Source organism: Papio anubis, chromosome 3, assembly GCF_008728515.1.
Source record: "Papio anubis isolate 15944 chromosome 3, Panubis1.0, whole genome shotgun sequence".
NCBI lineage: Eukaryota > Metazoa > Chordata > Mammalia > Primates > Cercopithecidae > Papio > Papio anubis.
In genome coordinates this window covers 3867456-3886841 of record NC_044978.1, presented here as the reverse complement: position 1 = coordinate 3886841, position 19386 = coordinate 3867456, and the positions used below count along the sequence as shown (strand labels likewise).

Below are 19386 nucleotides of genomic sequence, written 5' to 3'. Positions count from 1 at the left end.
AGTCTCACCGTGGGTGAGGTAATTTCTTGAAACTTCTGTTTATTTACTCTTATAGTGAGATAGGTTCAGTTTTTTTTTAACAGAGCTACTCTAAGGGTTAAATGAAACAGCTGCTACTATAAGGGTTAAAAGAAACTTGGATTATCTGAATCCAAGATTTTTGCTCTTTGTGGACACCACCATACCTCAGTCTTAAGGTTGATGGGCACTAAAGTGCTCAACTTCAGAAGTGGAGAACTCCGTATTTCCCGAGCACAGGAACAAGTGCACTAAATCCTTCATCAAACAGTACCTCTAGGTCTGTCCTCCTACCCCAAAGTGACGAAAGATGCATTTAGCAGGACTCTACATCTTTGGTTAAGTCCTCCTACAGGCTCCTGATTCGAGAGCTCACCAAGTGATGCCTCATTAAAACCACTTTATTTCAGCTGGAAGTGGAGGGGAGGGGGAATGAGGAATGAGGGAGCGATGAATACAGTATGATGTGGAGAGGGATGCTTCCTCAGCGGGCACCGGCGTCCAGCCCCACGGGTGCTGTGCTGTGGAGTCAGCTCCAGCATCTACTCCTTTCTGTGCCAGGTAAGTGGAGAATTACACATCTCTTCAGAGTCGGAATATCTTCCTCTCTCTGCCCCTTCAAACTCAGTGTCATCTTTGTAAAAAGCACGCTCACACCATTACTCCTGTTCAGAGACTGTCAGCGGCTGCCCACCTCCTAGGTTTTAGAGAAATCATTCTTTTTTTTTTTTTTTGAGATAGGGTCTTGCTCTGTCACCCAGGCTGGAGTGCAGTGGCATGATCTTGGCTCACTGAAACCCCCACCTCCTGGTTCAAGTGATTCTCCTGTGAGTAGCTGGGACTACAGGCACCCGCCACCATGTCCAGCTAATTTTTGTATTTTTAGTAGAGATGAGGTTTCACCAGGTTGGCCAGGCAGGTCTTGAACTCCTGACCTCAGGTGATCCACCCGCCTCGGCCTCCCAAAGTGCTGGAATTACAGGTGTGAGCCACCGCGCCCGACAAAGAAATCATTCTTAACATTTTGTAGTTCAGATATTCTTTTGATGATCCTCTCTCTCAGAAAAATGTAGACACACACACACACACCCTTTTATTCTAGTTCCATGCTCTAAAACTTGTCCACAAACTCCAGATTGAACAACTTGCTCAAAAAGATCAGAATTCAAACTTCTTGTCCTGCATGTCAAAGCTCTCTATAATCTCACCATTCATCACCAATGACCTGACCATTTCTGAAATCTCAGTGGAAAGCATCCACTCTGATAATTATCTCTGATCATTCCAGGCAACTTCTCCTGCTGTCTACGCTCTGGTTATGTTCCACCTCCCTGAGAACCCCAGTGCACCAACCCTATGAGTTTCCCACCAGTCAGCACCGCTCCCCACAGGCTTCTTTCCTCCCCAGCAGCCTGGAGGCTAGAACCACCAGTGCAAATGTCCCTTTGTATTCTGCCTTCATCCCCTGCTCCTCTGTTCTCCCACTGTACACGTGCCTGGCAATACACCCGTCTGGACATTCAACCCCCTAACTACATTATGTCCGCTTCAAAGCACGAAAGCAACAAAGAAAAGCATGCAAATGTGCTCATGAGTCTCGCTTTAAATATATCACTACACAGTTCCATCAACATTTAAAACTGCCTGCTGATTCTGACAGATTTCCCAATAAATATTCTTGTTCACTCTCCTAAAAGAATACTCAATGCCTTTTTAACTTTTGTTCAGCCCTTTGACCTCTGCGTTCTGGCCATATGTTGATGGTCTTGCTTTATACTTTAAGAAAATAGAAGTATTCTGACACAAATTACTTTATTTTCCACCCCAAATGCACCATTTTACCTAAATTTCTCTCCTCTCTCATTTTATTGAGCTGTCCATCCTTCTCTCATCAGACAAACTGACCCATTGTCAACGGCGTATTTTACCTCTTCCATTCCTCAACAAATTCTTCCAAGCAATCATTCCTAATATCCTGCTGGATCATCAGTTTCCTTCTCTTCATTGGAATAGTTCCATCGGCATTCACATATGCTGTAATACCTCCACCTTAACCAGAAAACTGTGTGTTCTGTGGTCCACATTCCTCTCTGACTGCTGCTCTATTTCTCCCTTCCCTTCCCAGGCACAGTTCTCCAAAGAGGTATCTGCACTTCCTGTCTCAAATTTCTTAATGCCCATCCACTGTTCTAGAATGAACTGCAGTGAGCCCTTCATCCCCACGTCCCCAGTGAAACCGTTCTCATCACAGCCACCAACGCTGTCCACCTTGCCAAATCCCGACATCTGTCAGAGTTCTCTTCGTACTTGACCTCTTGGTAGCATTTGACCCAGATGAGCCACACCCTCTTGAAGCATTTCTTTTCTTTTCTTCTCTTCTAAGACACCACACACCCTCTGGGCTGATCGACATCACCGGCCACTTCTGTTTTCTCCACCTCTTCAGAGAATGTAGGCACGCTTCAGAACTGGTCCGTGGCCTTCCCACCTCACCCTCCTCTCTCCTTTGGTGATCTCAGAAGGTTCCATGGTTTAAGTGCTGTCTAAACGCTGATAGCTCCCAAACATTATCTAGCTCCAGGACCAACCTTTCACTTGATCTCCAAACTAGTCAACAGCCCACTTACCACTTGCAGGAGGCAAACGGCACACGGCCTAGACAGAATTATTGAGTCATTAAACTCCTTCCTCATAAACGTGCTCTTCCCTTTCTACCTTTATTCTCCATGCGTGAAGAACCATTCTACATGTTCTTCCACCATCACACATTGCAATCCTATTGCAGCTCACCACCTCCCCAACCATGGCCTCTGACTGTTCCTATGCAAGCCCCCTCATCTCTCACTGGACTTGCATTCCCTTCCTCACCAGCTTTCCTGCTGTATCATTCTCTGGCTTAATACCCTCTAATAGCTTCTCAGCATATAAAGAATAAAGTCCAAACTGACTGCCAGGGTCTTCACTGCCCTTCAGACACTGACCCTGCCTACTTCTTTCACATAATCTTACTCTTCACCCAAGCTGGCCACACCAACGTGTTCCAGCCTAGGGACTTTTATCTTTGCTGTTGCCTCTACACCAACTTCCAGCCTAGGGACTTTTATCTTTGCTGTCGCCTCTACAGAACCGTCTCCCCCAGGTTTTCTCATGGCTGCAAAAGGTGTGCACAACATCATTCGGGAGTCTGTTCCTGTTTTTCTTTGAGGAGTCCTATACTGCCCTATCTAAAAATATTGTACTCTTTATTCTCTAACCCAGTTTTCAATCAGGAGAGACTTTTGCCTCCCTGGGGGGATTTAGCAATGGCTAGAGACATTTTTGGTGGTCGTTACTGGGAGTTGCTACTGGCATCTAGTGAGTAGAGGCTAGGGATGCTACAATGCACTGGATGACTGCCCACAAAAAAGAATTTCAGGCCCCCACAAATGTCAGTAGAATTAAGGTTGAAAAACCATGCCATGCATCTACTTCATTATTATCACAACACTTATCTGCATAATAGTAATAATAATAATTAACATGTATTTCAGACTTACCAGGTGTCGGACACTGTTCTAAAGTTTTACATTTATTTCCTCTTTAATCCTCATGTGCCAGCCATATAAAATGGGTCCCATTATTACACAGATGAGACACTAAGGCAGGAAAAAGTGAACTATCTTGCTGCAGATCAAGTTGGAGAGCTGGAATTTGAATGTAGATGGTCTGGCTCTAAAGCCTTTACCTTTAACCATTGCATTAGAGGGCCACGAGGTCACATTTTTTTCCTATGATTTATTACCTGTCTTTTCCCACTAACATACTATCTCCATGAGAACATGGAAATAATATACTTGTTTATCTCTGGATCCTCTCGGTCTAGACATATAGGAGGCCCTCAAAAATCTTGAACGAATGAAGAGTTCTGCGTACCTTTCCAAGCATTGCTTCTTGTAATCTTCTCACACGAAGCTCACTTCCCTGAAAATGACCTGCTTTCTATCCTGGAGACAGTCCAGTTTCTTACTTTCCCCCTGATTTAGCCCACGCTCTCTCAGGTCTGGTTTTTCCTCCTTATTCCTGTCCTCAACACGAATATGATTGCACCCATTTCTCCAGCCCCACCTCCAGTCTTACGTAACACATTTCAGACCCATGGATCCACAGAGTCATTTTGGTGGAAAGAACGTTAGAGATAATAACTTTCAAATTACTTATTTTATGTAAGAAAAATAAGACTTGGATGGCTGGGCCCGGTGGCTCACACCTGTAATCCCAGCAGTTTGGGTGGCCAAGGCAGGCAGATTATCTGAGGTGAGGAACTCGAGACCAGCCTGGCCAACACGGTGAAACCCCATCTATACTAAAAATACAAAAATTAGCCAGGTGTGGTTGTGCACGACTGTAATCCCAGCAACTTGGGAGTCTGAGGCAGGAGAATCGCTTGAACCCAGGAGGCAGAAGTTGCAGTAAGGCAAGATCACACCACCGCACTCCAGCCCAGGGAGCAGAGCAAGACTCCATCTCAAAAAAAACAAAAAAAAAAAAACAAAAAAAAAAACAAAAACAAAAAAAAAAAACTAAGACTTGGAGAAACTAAGCAAGATACTGACGAAAATTCCAGTTTTTCTTCCTTCTGTTTGGAATTTTCACGTAGCTCTGAAATGCTGCTGGGAGGAAAGAATTTATAGAAGCTCTTTGGGCAACGGGCTCCCCATAGCCCACTTAGGAAAGCACTTTTTGTGTCCTCAAATCGAACAGGACCTTCATTTATCTGACTACATTTCCCTAGGTTCATATTTTATTTTCTTTTTCTTTTTTTTTTTTTTTTTTGAGATGGAGTCCCGCTTTGTCACCCAGGCTAGAGTGCAGTGGTGCAATCTTGGCTCACTGCAACCTCTGCCTCCCGGGTTTAAGTGATTCTCCTGCCTCAGCCTCCTGAGTAGCTGGGATTACAGGCGCGCACCACCACGCCCAGCTAATTTTTGTATTTTTAGTAGAGACGGGGTTTAACCATGTTGGTCAGGTTGGTCTCGATCTCCCGACCTCGTGATCCACCCACCTCGGCCTCCCAAAGTGCTGGGATTACAGGTGTGAGCTGCCGCGCCTGGCCCTATATTTTCTTTACTCTTGTCCCTCAGTACAATGTGTCCCCACGCTCTTAGAACAATTTCCACCTTTGCCCCTTATTTTATCCCCACCCCAAAATCAGAACTATGGTTCTTGCCTTTAAGGAATTTGCAAGGTAGATAGGGAAAGAGATCATGTATGTCTTATCTTAGATCTTCCATTACTTTGCAGAGCGGTTCATAATCTGATAGAATTACTGGAAAAACAAGTGATAGCTTTCTCTCCAACTTGTTCTACTTGTTTCTGAGAGTAGCAGAAAAAATGTGGTTTACACCCAGATGATGAACTGACAGTTGTGTATTTAATAATTAGGACACAAGAAAATAAATTCCACAGATAATCTGTTTGACATCATCTATTTTTTCTTTAATGTAGATGGTTTAATGCAACAATAACTTTTAGAAGGCTTATGACATTTTTCCTGATGAAACAGATTTGGATTAATGGTACTTCTAGGAGAAATAATTTCCTCATAGATCACCTTCACACACATTCAGAAAAGAGATATTCAGGAAAGATCCCTTGGGTTGCTTAAGGCCATTTCAACCTACAATCCTAGTAATTATTGACGAATAGGATATTCCACGTAGTAACAAATTACCACCCCTCAGATTACCTAATGATTGCAAAAGGGAAAACCTTTCTTTTTGGAAAGATCTGGCAGTCACCACCTTAACCAAACAATCAACTGCAGCATCACTGAATTCTGACGTCATGAAATTGTGTGCCTCCAGGTGTGATGCCAGAGAAACATCATCTAGGACATATTCTTGCCAAAAACATACAAATGGTACCTGCTCAAGCTGTAAGAAGTAATTTCTAGTTAATAGGAACCAAAGGGACCATCATTTCAATAAAGCAATCACACAAATCCTCATTGTGGGACATTTTACAAGACAATTGGCCTGTTCGCTTCACAAAGTCAATGTCATAGGGAAAAATAGCAGAGGGAATATATTAGATCAATAGAGATAAAATTCCTGAGCCTCCAGTATAACCTGGTTGAAGAACAAAAGAATAAAATAATTTAAAAGGAACAATTGAAAAAGACTAAAAGTGAAATGGATGTTAGATTGCATTAGAAAACTATTAATTTTCTTAGTTGTATTATAAAATTGAGGCCATGTAACATAATACCCTTATCTTGGGGTCTCCTGTTTCTAGGAGTGAAGTGCATCACAATGCCTGCAATTTATTTTCAAATGCTTCTTCAAAACACATGCCCGTGAGGACCTAGCAGTATGGCAACGTGTTAATAATTAAATCCAGCTAGTGGGTATTTGATGTACTATTCCTTCAACCATTGTGTTTGTGTAAATGTTGAATGTAAAAATGTTGAAATGAAGCTAATGGTAGTGCTTCAGAAAATTACTCAGCAAAGCTATGTCCTACTTACATTTGTCATTCTGCACTCCTTATTGGGAGCTATTACATTTGTCATTCTGCACTCCTTATTGGGAACTATTTTATGAAACCTCCTGTAATAAAACTGATCGTACGTGCTCCACACAGAGCCAAATGCTTACATAGCCAACTACTTTTTCTTAAATCTTCTGCAAATTCTAAATGACTGGCAAGAAATGTTTTTGGGCCCCCAAATAGAGATGAGAAGCACCCAATGAAAGCCACTGTGTGGCCACTAGCCTGGGCCTAGTTTCCAAACTGACTTGCATTGACATCAATGCGATGTCAGCCACATCACTTAAATACTTACATAGATTGAGTCTCAATGTCATTTCATTTCCAGAGATTTCCTAACAAATGAGACCAGATATGAATTTATACAATATAGTCAATCTAGAGACTATAAAGACACAACACATCGAAAATTTGGATCTGAAATGCATAGTGCAGAAATCACACAGCCCTTTTGATGCACTGACACTTTTCAAACTATAGAGAAGCTGAAATGTGGCACCAAGTCATTATAAATATTTAACAGGAAAATGCTGGCATAACTAAAAGAGTTCAGAAACATAGATATATCCGTGAAGCTTCGTTGCAGATACTCATGAGACAAGCGCATCAAGTGACTTTACATCCTGGAAAATGAAGACGAGTATGAAGAACATGATACTGTGAAAGTCATTTGTGGACACTCCGTATTATGGCGTGTCTCACAATCATAAAACAATGGGCTTTTCCTTCAATCCCATGGCACAGGTAAGTGCAAGATTAGTATCACCACCAACAGCCGAAACATTTGGTGTCAAACCCCTGTTACAAAACCACCCTGTCACTGAATTTCTCCAATGCAACAGCCAACAATTTATAGGAGAAAGAACACTAATATCAAGGCTTTCAAGGGTGCTCCAAACATAAAATCGTGAGTGCTCTAGGAACTTTTGGAGCTTATGAATCACACTGTGCAATGTGTTCATATATGCCAATGCCCACCACGTTTTAGTCAAAAGTTGGTGCTGATTTGGAGACGGGCCCGAACATTAAGTAGAACATAAACCATCAGCAGTTACTAAGCTAAATGCATTGTGATAGCTTGGAGGTTTAGTCCACCTGTTGGATTCTGTCAACTTGTTGATACAATAACCATTGTAATGACAAGGTGACCATTTTGAGTTTATGAACCCCATCAGCTCTCTCCTGAAATAATAATATTGAATAAATGAGGGAACAAAGCCAAAAATTTAGACAGAATTATCAACATATAAAAGGTATAACATATGACTTAGCAAACTTTTTAGCTATGTTTTCAAATTTTTGAGGTTAGGTCAAGGGGAAGCATATTTAATGGGCAACATTTCACAACAAGAATGAAAATGATGATGATTCAGATTCCAAGTTATGTCCTGATCATTGGGCAATTTTGGTAAACCTTTAGGAAGAAAATTGGATTTCCTCTACAGATCCTCTTCTAGTGTTCCACTGGTTATATTCCTATAGGAAATATATGTTCTTTGCCATTTTCATTTTAGGAATTCTTGTTTTTGTCATTATTCACTCAACAAACATTTCTTGAGAATCAGGCAAACATAAATGAAAAATGGTTGATGTGTTAGAAACACAAGCAGGTGCTGAATGAGCGGAGAGGACAGATATCTGATCCATGCTGGCTGAGCGTGTGAGCAGGCGCATGCTGTGAGATGTGCCACGTGCCTGGAAATGGAGGCCTTCGGGCCAGAGTAAGAAGTGGCTGATGGGATGGAGGGGTAGGGAATGATGCTCCAGGAAGAAGCAGCAGCAGTCAGAAAGGCAAGGGTGATGGAGAAACACCACGTGTTTGGCAGCTACACGGCAATGGGGCAGAGGCTGTTGGGAGCTCGCAGGTTGAGAGATGGTCAAGACTTTGTAATCCATGAGCGAAGCTGGACCTTCTTCTGAGAACAAAGAGCTATCTTTAAAAAGTTTAAGAAAGTTACTCACATGAGGAAGTGATCCTTTTAGGGTTGATGAGTGCGATGATTGGGTTTCTATGCACATATCTGACATGTGCCTCCCTCAGACCTTGTTACCACATCTGTACAGCACCCATAGGATGTGGGAAAGAAAAAAAGGGAAAAACAAGAAAAGGAAAAAGAGAACATGAGTAAATGTGTGTTTTTGAAAGTCAACTCTGTCAAGTATGTAGAAGTTGGAGGACCCAGGCCTAGAAATCTGTCACAAGATTATTGTCATAATTGGAACCAAAAAAAATGTGAGTGTGAGTGAAGGCAATGGTGAGAATAGAAGAAACAGGAATGGGTTGGAAAAAGCAACAAGCCTACAAATATGTTTTGTAAGGTTAGCATCTGAAAGAATCTGAAAATGGATGAAGCTTATAACTAGAGATGAGAGTTAGACATAGATATGAATTCCAGAAAAATCAATGTATGACACTTCTTGCACATTTTTGTCTCCAAATATATTTTCTTTGTAGTGTTCTAATCAAAACATCAGCAAAGGAAATACAAAGCCAATTAAACAAACAAACAAACAAACATCCTTCCATCTCCTCATCCACCCTACTTCTCCTCTAAATGATGAACTCATTCTTTTCAAAATATAGCAATGAAATAAATTCAACACTTAATGTACATCTGAACCTAATTTTGTAAATAGAATATATTTTACAGCACACATCTTTCAATTAAAGTGCCAAATAAGACAATAAAACCTTCAGTTGGCTTTTTATTTCATTGAACAGATAAACATGCTTAATTCAATTAAATAAAATGCAAAATTATGACCTGTCTGATTGCTCTCTGATTCCAGAAATCGTCTTTCATCCATGACTATGTGTGCCAGGGTCATACAATCAAACCTCTCCCTGGGGTGCACCCCCACAGATGGGTACCTGACCCATGACTTGGTGCTGTCACCTCCTCCCATCAATTTCTACTCCATTCCCCAACAATTACGTATCCAGGGTAAAATGGCGTCAAGGGAAAAAGGAGGATTTTTGTCTCCACAGTTCATGGCCCTGGCATTTATAGCTTTTCCCCTTTCAGTTTTCTTGAATTCCTTCCCCATCCTCTCCCTACCCCTCATCCAGAAAAAATGCAACCCATGCATTTGGTTAGTCTTCAGTGTCCACAGCAATCTCCCTGTCACAGTAATGGGACTCTCAGGGGATCTGCACTATAGTCAGGGAAATCTCACAATCCTCAATGAGTTTAGCAGGGAACGGAAGCCTGTTTCTTCTCGTATTTTAATTTCCTGGGCTTTTCATTTCTTGATTTTCCTCTAGTGTCAAACTTTGGAGGTGATGTGAGCTCTTTTCTTCCTAGGTTAATTCACTTTTTTTTCTAAGCCCAAACCATCTCCCACAGTATCCTTAGAGGGACAGAACTGCAGAGTCATAAAAGGCAAAAGTGAGGCAAACCTGGGTTCCAACTCAACCTTCCAATTGCTACCTCTGTGGTCTTATACTAGTCCGGCTACAGTTCTGTCATCTCAGCTACAAAATGGGGATTACAAAATCTCTTTTCTTCTCGTTTTTTTTTTTTTTTTTTTTTTTCTTTTTGAGACGGAGTTTCGCTCTTGTTGCCCAGGCTGGAGTGCAATGGCATGGTCTCAGCTCACTGCAACCTCCGCCTCCGGGGCTCAAGTGATTCTCCTGTCTCAGCCTTCAAGTAGCTGGAATTACAGGTGCATATCACCACACCCAGGTAATTTTTGTATTTTTAGCAGAGTCGAGGTTTCACCATGTTGGCCAGGCTGGTCTCAAACTCCTGACCTCAGGTGATCTGCCTGCCTCAGCCTCCCAAAGTGCTGGGATTACAGGTGTGAGCCACTATGCTCCACCCTCTTGAGATTTTTTAAAGGAAGTTCAGATGAGTCAATTCATGTAATGTGCTTAGCAGGGAACCTGGCACTAAGGAAGTGCTAATCAAATATATTATGAATGCCTCAAGAGGCTGGTTCTTTTTTTAATCTATGTTTTTTGTTGTTGTTGTTGTTCTCAATCTAGGCTACTCTGGCTCATTTCTGTAGGAAGTGAAGCCCATTCTTAGTGCAGTCCTAGACTATTCCTTCAGAAATCCTCTGATGCAGCTTCTCTCTGTTCTTAGTTTCCTATCAGGCCATCTAGCTTACCTGAACCTCTCTAATCTGCAGCAGACTATCCTGATTTAAGCTTGGTTTGCCTTGCTTTTATTTATTTGTTTACATAGCATCTTTTTAGGCATTTCTGGGCTTTGTTATAATTCCCTTCCTAAAATATCGGCCGTCTCAGGGAACAGTTTCACCTCCCCTAATACACATTAGCCCTCCCAATTTTCTTCTATCCATCTATCTTTCTGTTCATTCATCCATTCAAGCTATGATAATCACTAGTTTCCACACTCCAATAGTTCATAAATGTAATGGAGAAGACAATATATTGTGATTAGGAGAATAATGAATTTCAATTTTTTTTTTTTTTTTTTTTGAGATAGAGTCTTGCTCCATTGCCCAGACTGGAGTGCAGTAGCATAGTCTTAGCTCACTGCAACCTCTGCCTCCTGGGTTCAAGCAATTCTCCTGCCTCAGCCTCCCAAGTAGCTGGGATTACAGGTGCCTGCCACCACTCCTGGCTAATTTTTGTATTTTTAATAGAGACAGGGTTTCACCATGTTGGCCAGACTGGTCTCGAACTCCTGACTTCAGGTGATCTACCCACCTCGGCCTCTCAAAATGCTGAGATTACAGGCGTGAGTCACCGCACCAGGCTATGAATTTCAATATTAAATTATTATTTTTTCTTTGTTACTTCATTTTAATTAAAGACATTACGTGTCTTTTTCTTGTAAAGTGAAAGGTAATCAATACTGAATTAGATAAAATGTTTAAAACACCTAAAAGAGCTCCTGGCACATAGAAAGGATTATCAAATGCTTGAAGAGTTATTATAAAGAATTATCACCGAGAAGAAACAGTGTCCTTTATCTATGTGTTCAATGATGCACAAGACATTTCCAGGAAATGGGAGGGGTTGAGGAGAGATGCCGTATTCCATATCGAGGAAACAGCACATATAATGGCAAACATTGAGGAATGCAGACTAAACCACATGTAATGTTTGAGAATTCCAAGTATGGCCAAAGAATACAATCGCAGGATGAAGCAGTGGGCTGGGAGGAGCAGGAGGCTGCTAAGGTAGGCAGGTGTCAGAGAATGAAAGTCTCTTTGATGGCACATCCAGTATTGAATCTGGACTGGACCTGAGCAGAAAGAACTGTTTCCAACTTTGTCAGTGTCTACTCTGAAACAGATAGCCTCTTAGATACCTGACATTCATTATTTAAACCTCAAGTAAAATGCAACATAGATAGATATCAGTCCCACTTTATTCACATAAAAGTCAAGTCATCAACTACTAAAATGGAGCAGTCAGGATTTTAACTAAAGTCCACGTGATTGCAACCACACTTTGGAAGAGATGAGACTAAGGGGGTGGGGGGCAGAGTGAGGAGTGGCACTCTGACATGTTTTAAGGGAAGGAATAATGTTAAAAAATTGAATTTTAACAATCATAACTGTGCAGTAGTGTGGATAATAGATGAAAGAAGAAAGAGTCTTACAAGCAGAAAAGCCCATTAAAACCTAGAGCAGTTGTCTGGTGAGAGATGCAGGAGTCTAAACAAACACAGTATGAAATTCAAAGAAAATGCTGCATCTGAGACCTGTTTGGGAAGTATTACTGACAACAGCATCCTCGCAGTGCTCACTGACATTTCATCACGCGAAACTCAAGGAATCAAGGGTCCACCAGCTCACCATAATAACTGGAGGCCAAAAAGAAGAGGGGAAGAGAAGAACAAAGAGTTTTTGCTACAATTGGTAACTGGTCCTATCAAGAATATATTGAGGCTGGACGCAGTGGCTCACACCTGTAATCCCAGCACTTCGGGAGGCCAAGGCAGGCAGATCATGAGGTCCAGAGTTTGAACCAGCATGGCCACCATGGTGAAACCCGTCTCTACTAAAAATACAAAAATTATCTAGGTGTGGTGGCGGGCACCTGTAATCCCAGTTGCTTGGGAGGCTGAGGCAGGAGAATCGTTTGAACCCGGGAGGCGGAGGTTGCAGGGAGCCGAGATCGTGCCACTGCATTCCACCCTGGGCAACGAGCAAGACTCTGTCTCAAAAAAAAAAAAAAAGAATATTTTGAGAATGAATTTTTAAAGTAACATTGGGCTACAGCTCAACACTCGAGCAATTTTTGATAGTGAATTAGGAAGTAATCCTAGACCTGATGAATACAATGGAATTAGAGGCCGACGAAGTATAAAATCTCGGGGAGGCTGCAGTCTGGGGAGAAAGTCATGGTCATGGTTTGGCCACAGTTGATGGAAGAGGAGACCAGAGTGGGTTAGAGAACCTCTATATTCTGTGCAGGTTGAGGGTTTGGAGGCAATTTTCGCACGTTCTCTCACAGAGATTCTTTATTCAAACATTTACCTAGAATTCACGTGTACTCAAGAGCGATGGATGCCCCGTCCAGGATTCCAGCAACGATTTTTTTAAATGCATATTTGGAGCCTTAATACAAGACCGTGCTGGGAACAATATTTTAATTTTTAACACACATTTGGACCTGTTGAGAGTCTCTGTTTTAACAATGTTGCCCTTGTTTCCTCTAAGAACAGGCTGAATGTTCCTTAGAGAGACACTTTGGAAATCGCGCTATGGCCTTCACGGTGGATATCTGTTCTTTTGGGGTTGGGGGAAGGAACTTGAATGTCTCTGTGAACAGAATAGGAATGGAATAGGGTTCCCAGATAGTTCCAGGGGAAGCTGAATGTTCACTGAATGAACCCCTATCAGTACTTCCCCTGTGCCACTGCTAGGAAAAATACTGGCAGAGTTTAAAGCAAGGAAGGAAGGATGGAATGTAAGACGGATTGATTCACAGGTCAGAAACCCAGATGCTACCTACAAATGATCCCTCAATGACATCATACTCAACAAAACAAGACAAATGTTTTTGGAATCCTTCCAGTGCAGCACAACTTCATTGTTTTTCATTACCTGCCTTAACAGGATTTAGAATCGCACAGTCCCAGCTGTTAACAGGTAAGTACCATCATGCTACCACTTCAGGCACATCAGGGAAAACATGCACTTGGCTTCCTTTCTCAGATCATACAAGCATTCTGAAAAGACGTGAGAGGAGTTTAAGAAATTGTGGAGGGTAACACAGGACCAGCCTCCCATGTCTGACAAATGGCCGTGTTCTCTGAAGACCAGCGTGGGATCCATCACCCTGCCTCATCATAGAGGTCCTTCCTCTGGCCCAGCTCACTGCCCTGGTACTGCCGTCCTGTCATCTCTGCCCTTCATCCCTCTTAGAAACCAACCCCCACTTCCCAGTAGGTGGCAGACACTTCTGGTGTCCTTTGCACCTGTTCTCAACAGCCCTCCCTGCCATTGCACGTTCTGGATTTGGCTCCTACACTAATGAATGAGAGTAACCTGTTATTTTATCAGTGTGGACTTGTCAGACTTGCTTGGGCATAAACACAATTCCCTGGTATCAGCAGTACCATAAGGTGCCAGGATCCACTGACCTAAGTTTGCTGAGAGATGCTGAACAAAGGTAAATTTTCCTAATTTGCAGATTGTATTGTGAAGTCAAATTGAGACTATTAATTTGGCCACTTTTCCCTTTGTGTAACTTAGGCAGCTTGGTAGCTCAATGTGCATGCATCAGTGAGCTTCTTGGGAAATAAATCGTGTTAGTGAGTTAAACAAATACTTATGCAATATTTTCTATGTGACAGGCATTTTGCTAGCTAGGCAATCATAAATTAGAAGACCAACTCTATTCTTTATTTGGAAGAATTCCAATCTGGTAAAGGAAACAAACATCCCCAAAATTATAAAAAGATGACAGAATATCAAAAGTGGTAGAAGAAGATTAAAATAGCTTCTTTTTTTTTTATTTTTATTTTTTGATAGAGTCTCACTCTGTCGCCAGGCTGGAGTGCAATGGCAAGATCTCAGCTCACCGCAACCTCCACCTCCCAGGTTGAAGCCATCCTCCTGCCTCAGACTCCCGAGTAGCTGGGATTACAGGCACATGCCACCACTTCTGGCTAATTTTTGTTGTGTTTTTAGTAGAGACAGGGTTTCAACGTGTTGGCCAGGCTGGTCTCAAACTCTTGACCTCAAGTGATAAACCAGCCTCGGCCTCCCAAAGTGCTAGGATTATAGGTGTGAGCCACCAAGTCCAGCAAAATAGCTTTTTATAGTGTCACTTCATCCCCAGGTGTTTGCATTTCAGTGGGATTAAAGGTGGTACTGAGGCCTGGGCTAGTGGGTAGAGGTCACCTGAGAACATTGGGGCCCTCCCATTGCTCAAGCCTGGGCAGTGCCGAGTATTTGGTCCTCAAGTAGCATGCAACCCTCGCTAGATTTAATCACTCCTAAGCCCTAAAGGTGGGAGTATATGGGATTCATTTCAAGTCTGAGAAAATCAAGGCATGCAGTGCAGTTCCCTTGAATAGGGAGAGTCTGGAGGGTTGCACAAATTTGAAAATTATTCCTGCTCAGGGGCTGTATCATTCTGTGTTGAGATCAAAGTCCGGCATGTATGCAGACAGCATGAATTTTGAAGCAAGCCATTCCTCACATTATCTCCTCACATTCTGCCTTCTCCTGGCAAAAAATAAAAAATGTTGTTCTGTCCCTTACATTTGATTTCTTTTTCCTCTCCTTTATTCCCCTTCAAACCAATAAACAAATTCTTCCTACAAACAGCATGAGTCACCACTCATAGCAAACATCCTCACAGGTGGCCAAGAAAAAGAAAATGTGTGTGTGTCACGTTCCCATTAAGGTTGCAGCCTGAGCTTCAAACTTCATTTTGGCCCACAGTCCACCTGTAGGTTCCTAGTCAGCCTGGTCTCCCTGTGGGCATTTATTAAGTTACATTGGTCTCTTCAAGTGTTTCCCAGGCCGGGCGCAGTGGCTCACGCCTGTAATCCCAGCATTCTTGGAGGCCGAGGTGGGTGGATCACCTGAGGTCAGGAGTTCAAGACCAGCCTGGCCAACATAGTGAAACCCTGTCTGTACTAAAAACACAAAAATCAGCCAGGTGCAGGGGCACACACCTGAATCCCAGCTACTAGGGAGGCTGATGCAGGAGAATCCTTTCAACCCGGGTGGCGGAGGTTGTAGCGAGCCGAGATCACGCCATTGCACTCCAGCCTGGGTGACAGAAAAATACAAATATATATATATTTATGTTTCCCAGACTCCAATCAGCCCTTCCTCTCTCACTGGCATCATTGTGGTCCCGTATTCCCATCCTTCCTTTTGAAAAATCTCTCTTCTACTGAGCATTTCCCACCAGCCTCCGTGCTCACATCCCACCAGGACACCAAGGTGGGATCACGTGTTAAAGTGTACTTCCCCAGGCTGTTTGCATTTGTATAGGCTTCAAAGCATTAAATCCAAGGCAATACTCTGAAAAGGTAGAAGTCTCAACGTCAGCTGAGAGATGAAAGAGACTGGAGAGAGTGAGGACAGAGACAAAGACACTAATAAGGGCCTTTCTGTTGCTGCCTCTGTAGCCAGGCCCTCTTCTCAGGAGTAATCATGTCAACTCCATCATCCCCAGTGAGGTGGGAATCGATTTTATCACACCTTTATAATTACACCCTTCTTGTATTTATGTGAACTGCTTATAATTATGTGGATTTCTTACAACTCACATAAGCCGCCCAAGTAGGGCCCATCTACCCGGTGTGGGCAGGGAGTAGGCGCAGAGCTGGGCTTTCTGCCAGGTCTGTGCGTGTCCAAGGCCAGCCTTGGTCCATTATCTCATGCCTGGAGGACATCCTCGAGGGAGACGGCCTTTCTTTGGCTTTAATCCATTCCCTAAGTTAACTCATCTCTTGCTGTCCTGAAATGTTTTATTGATGCTAACTTTATTTTTAAAGATTATAATCTGCCTGTTCTTTTTATTCTTGCTTTACTAGAAATAGATTTTATATATCTCAGGTATAAGGACACTTCTTATAGTCCAAGATATTCTCCGTCTGTATTCTCTTCTGCAGAATAATACCCACTCTACCTTCCCATTGCCATTCATCGAGGTTGCTAACAGACTCCCTGTGACCATCTGATTCATGGGTTAATTCACCTTCTCAAAAGCAATGCCTTTTAAACATAGAAATAAGTAAGACAATAATCTCACATACATTTTAAAAAATCTTATTTTTATCTTACAGTTGATTTTTAAATCTTAAAAGTTTGAATTTTAACTTTGTATTATTTTGATAGTGAGTTATATTACATGTAAATAAATGGCTTTTTAAATATTAGATGTACATTTTCATCTTACTTGCTTATAATATTTTACAAATAAAATTATGTACATTGTAAATATTTTGAGAAACAAAATCACAAATTGTATCATATGCCAGCATAATCGGTGATGTCACAGAGGCAAAGTGTGTTTTCACTCACCAGACCATAATTAGTAAACAAATGAATAATGAACGAATAAATGAAGCATCTCTTACTGTTTTGCACTCATTATTTTCAAATGTTGGCTATTAAAGAGAGATAACGCTAGGCCAGGCACAGTGGCTCACACCTGTAATCCTAGCACTTTGGGAGGCCAAGGCAGGCAGATCACGAGGTCAGGAGTTCGAGACAAGACTGGCCAACGTGGTGAAACCCCATCTCTACTAAAAAATACAAAAATTAGCAGGATGTGGAGGTGGGCGCCTGTAATCCCAGCTACTCAGGAGTCTGAGGCAGGAGAATCGCTTGAACCAGATAAGTGGCAGTGAGCAGAGACCTTGCCATTGCACTCCAGCCTGACCAACAAGAGCAAAACTCCATCTCAAAAAAAAAAAAAAAACAAAAAACCAATACCACCAGCCTAGCAATTTAGAAACTATAATCAATGCCGTAAAAGGTCCCTTCTTTTAAAAAAAGTAACTACACAAAGCATCTGCATGACTTATAAGAGCTTCCACAAATATACCATAAAAGATTAGCCCTGATAATTTGCTGTGACATTTAACATTTCTATGGGCCATGTTTCTTAGAGATCACTAGAAAATGAAGCAGAGCACTGTTTGCATTCACTTCTGCTCCCTGAGAAAACACTTTCTCTCCACTTCACTCAAGCCATCATTCATAACCCAGTGATGTGTGATGTCACTTGTCCCACAGAGGATAATGAACAACTTCCCGGGGAAATCTTTCCATATGACTAACAATTTAATGTCTTAGACAGAAACTGAATCTTGCCTACTGTATAGATAAACAACTGTGTTAGTTTAACTGTATGGCACATGATGAAAGTCCCTGGTATAGCTATTCCTTCTAACAGATAACTGATGGGGCCAAGAGACAAAAGAAGGAACTCACTCTCAGAAATAAACGCTCCACAAAGCAATCTCATGCCTCACCTAATGCAATATGTTTCTCATGGGTCTTTTGTTACTCTAACATATTAAATTATCCTTCCAATTACCTTGGCAACTGAAACAAGAGCGCCTAACACGCTGATGACTTTTGGACGAGCACACCAGCTGTCAGTTATAAATGATAATTAAGGCATCTTAATTATTAAGCACAGTGAAAATATGCAGTGTTCATTTTTTGTAAAACTTGTGTCCTAAGTACAGAAGAATCCTCATACCAACCAAATGCTCTTTCTCTACCTTTGATCAGCAATTTGGCCCTTTTTCTCTCTGATGCTGATAAATTGCAGCAACCTTTGAGATACTAGACCCTCCACCCCCACCCCAGGGCTTCCCCCAGGTCTCCCTAGTTATAAAGGTAGCAGAATGTGAAGGTTGAAAGCTGCATTTGTAACCGGCTTGCCTTCCGAACAACAGCAAGAGTAACAAAGAACCCATCCTAATAAAAGGTCTGTCTGTGCACAGTCAGCTTAAGCAATGTAAAGTGTTGCTTTATTCTGCTTAGTAGCTTCTCCCCTAGAGGTTAACCGTTTTAAAGCTGGCACTTAGCCTGAGAACAGGAACAAAGCATTACTAGGAAGCAGTGATCTTCCTCCAGAATCAGCAATCTCTGCTTTCCATAATTCTTAAGAAATATAGAAACTCAATGAAAAGGAAGTGATACCTTTGGATGGGCACATTCCAGCACAGGAAAATCGCTGTCTCGTCGGCTGCCGTGCAGAATGAGTTGCTTGGGCAGGTATTCCTCTATTCTCAGCTCCCGGGTCTGCCTGGTCGCTGCAGCCAGCCTAGGGAGCGTTCACAACATGTGTGTGGTGTTCATCCGCAATAAAAGGAGACTAACCAGCTCAGCTTGGCGCTGCTCGCCTGGAGGCATCAGATCTTTGGACCCTCCCCATCTGATTGGCTGCTTCCCAATCTAGCCCAGCTCCTCCGCCTTAACCTTCTGCTGCGTTCAATATATTTCCCCTCGGGATACAGTCAGAGAAGCGCTGATTAGGGAATCAGTGGCAGGTTAAATTGAGCTGGCTTTAAAAATCAGTGACATGATTTTCTATGAACATGTCTAATGTTTAATTTTCCAAAGTTCTACGTAATCCACCAGGAGAGACCTAATAAAAGGGATGTGATTTAACAGGAGCGGCTTCATGATTCTTCCCTGAAAATACCTAGAGTTGAATGCATGCATAACACACTACTGAAGTGATCAGGTGGCTTTTTGCAGCGCGGCGTGTCTGTAATAATCAACCTTAAATCAAAACAGATGGGGATGACAGAATCTATTAAGAGGCTTATTAAAAACGCCAGGAGATGTAGTTGAAGAAGGCTACTGAAGCCATCCCGAGAAAGTGTTATAAATCATTTACACAAAATGCTCTTATGACATTTATGGTTG

At 42.2% G+C, this 19386-nt stretch overlaps 1 protein-coding gene and 1 non-coding gene across 4 annotated transcripts in view; one reads left to right on the top strand and one right to left on the bottom strand.

Moving 5' to 3' along the window:
- Positions 1–19170, bottom strand: part of SORBS2 (sorbin and SH3 domain containing 2) — a 371761-nt gene extending 352591 nt beyond the window's left edge. For all 3 annotated transcript variants that reach the window (XM_021938999.2, XM_021939004.2, XM_017959270.3), the window contains exon 1: positions 18655–19170. The gene's annotated coding sequence lies outside the window, so the exon portion shown is untranslated. The remainder of the gene's footprint in view (positions 1–18654) is intronic.
- Positions 8520–8623, top strand: LOC116274371. The gene has a single exon (XR_004182997.1). It is a non-coding gene; the product is annotated as a small nucleolar RNA U13 (small nucleolar RNA).
- Positions 19171–19386: the final 216 nt, after the last annotated feature.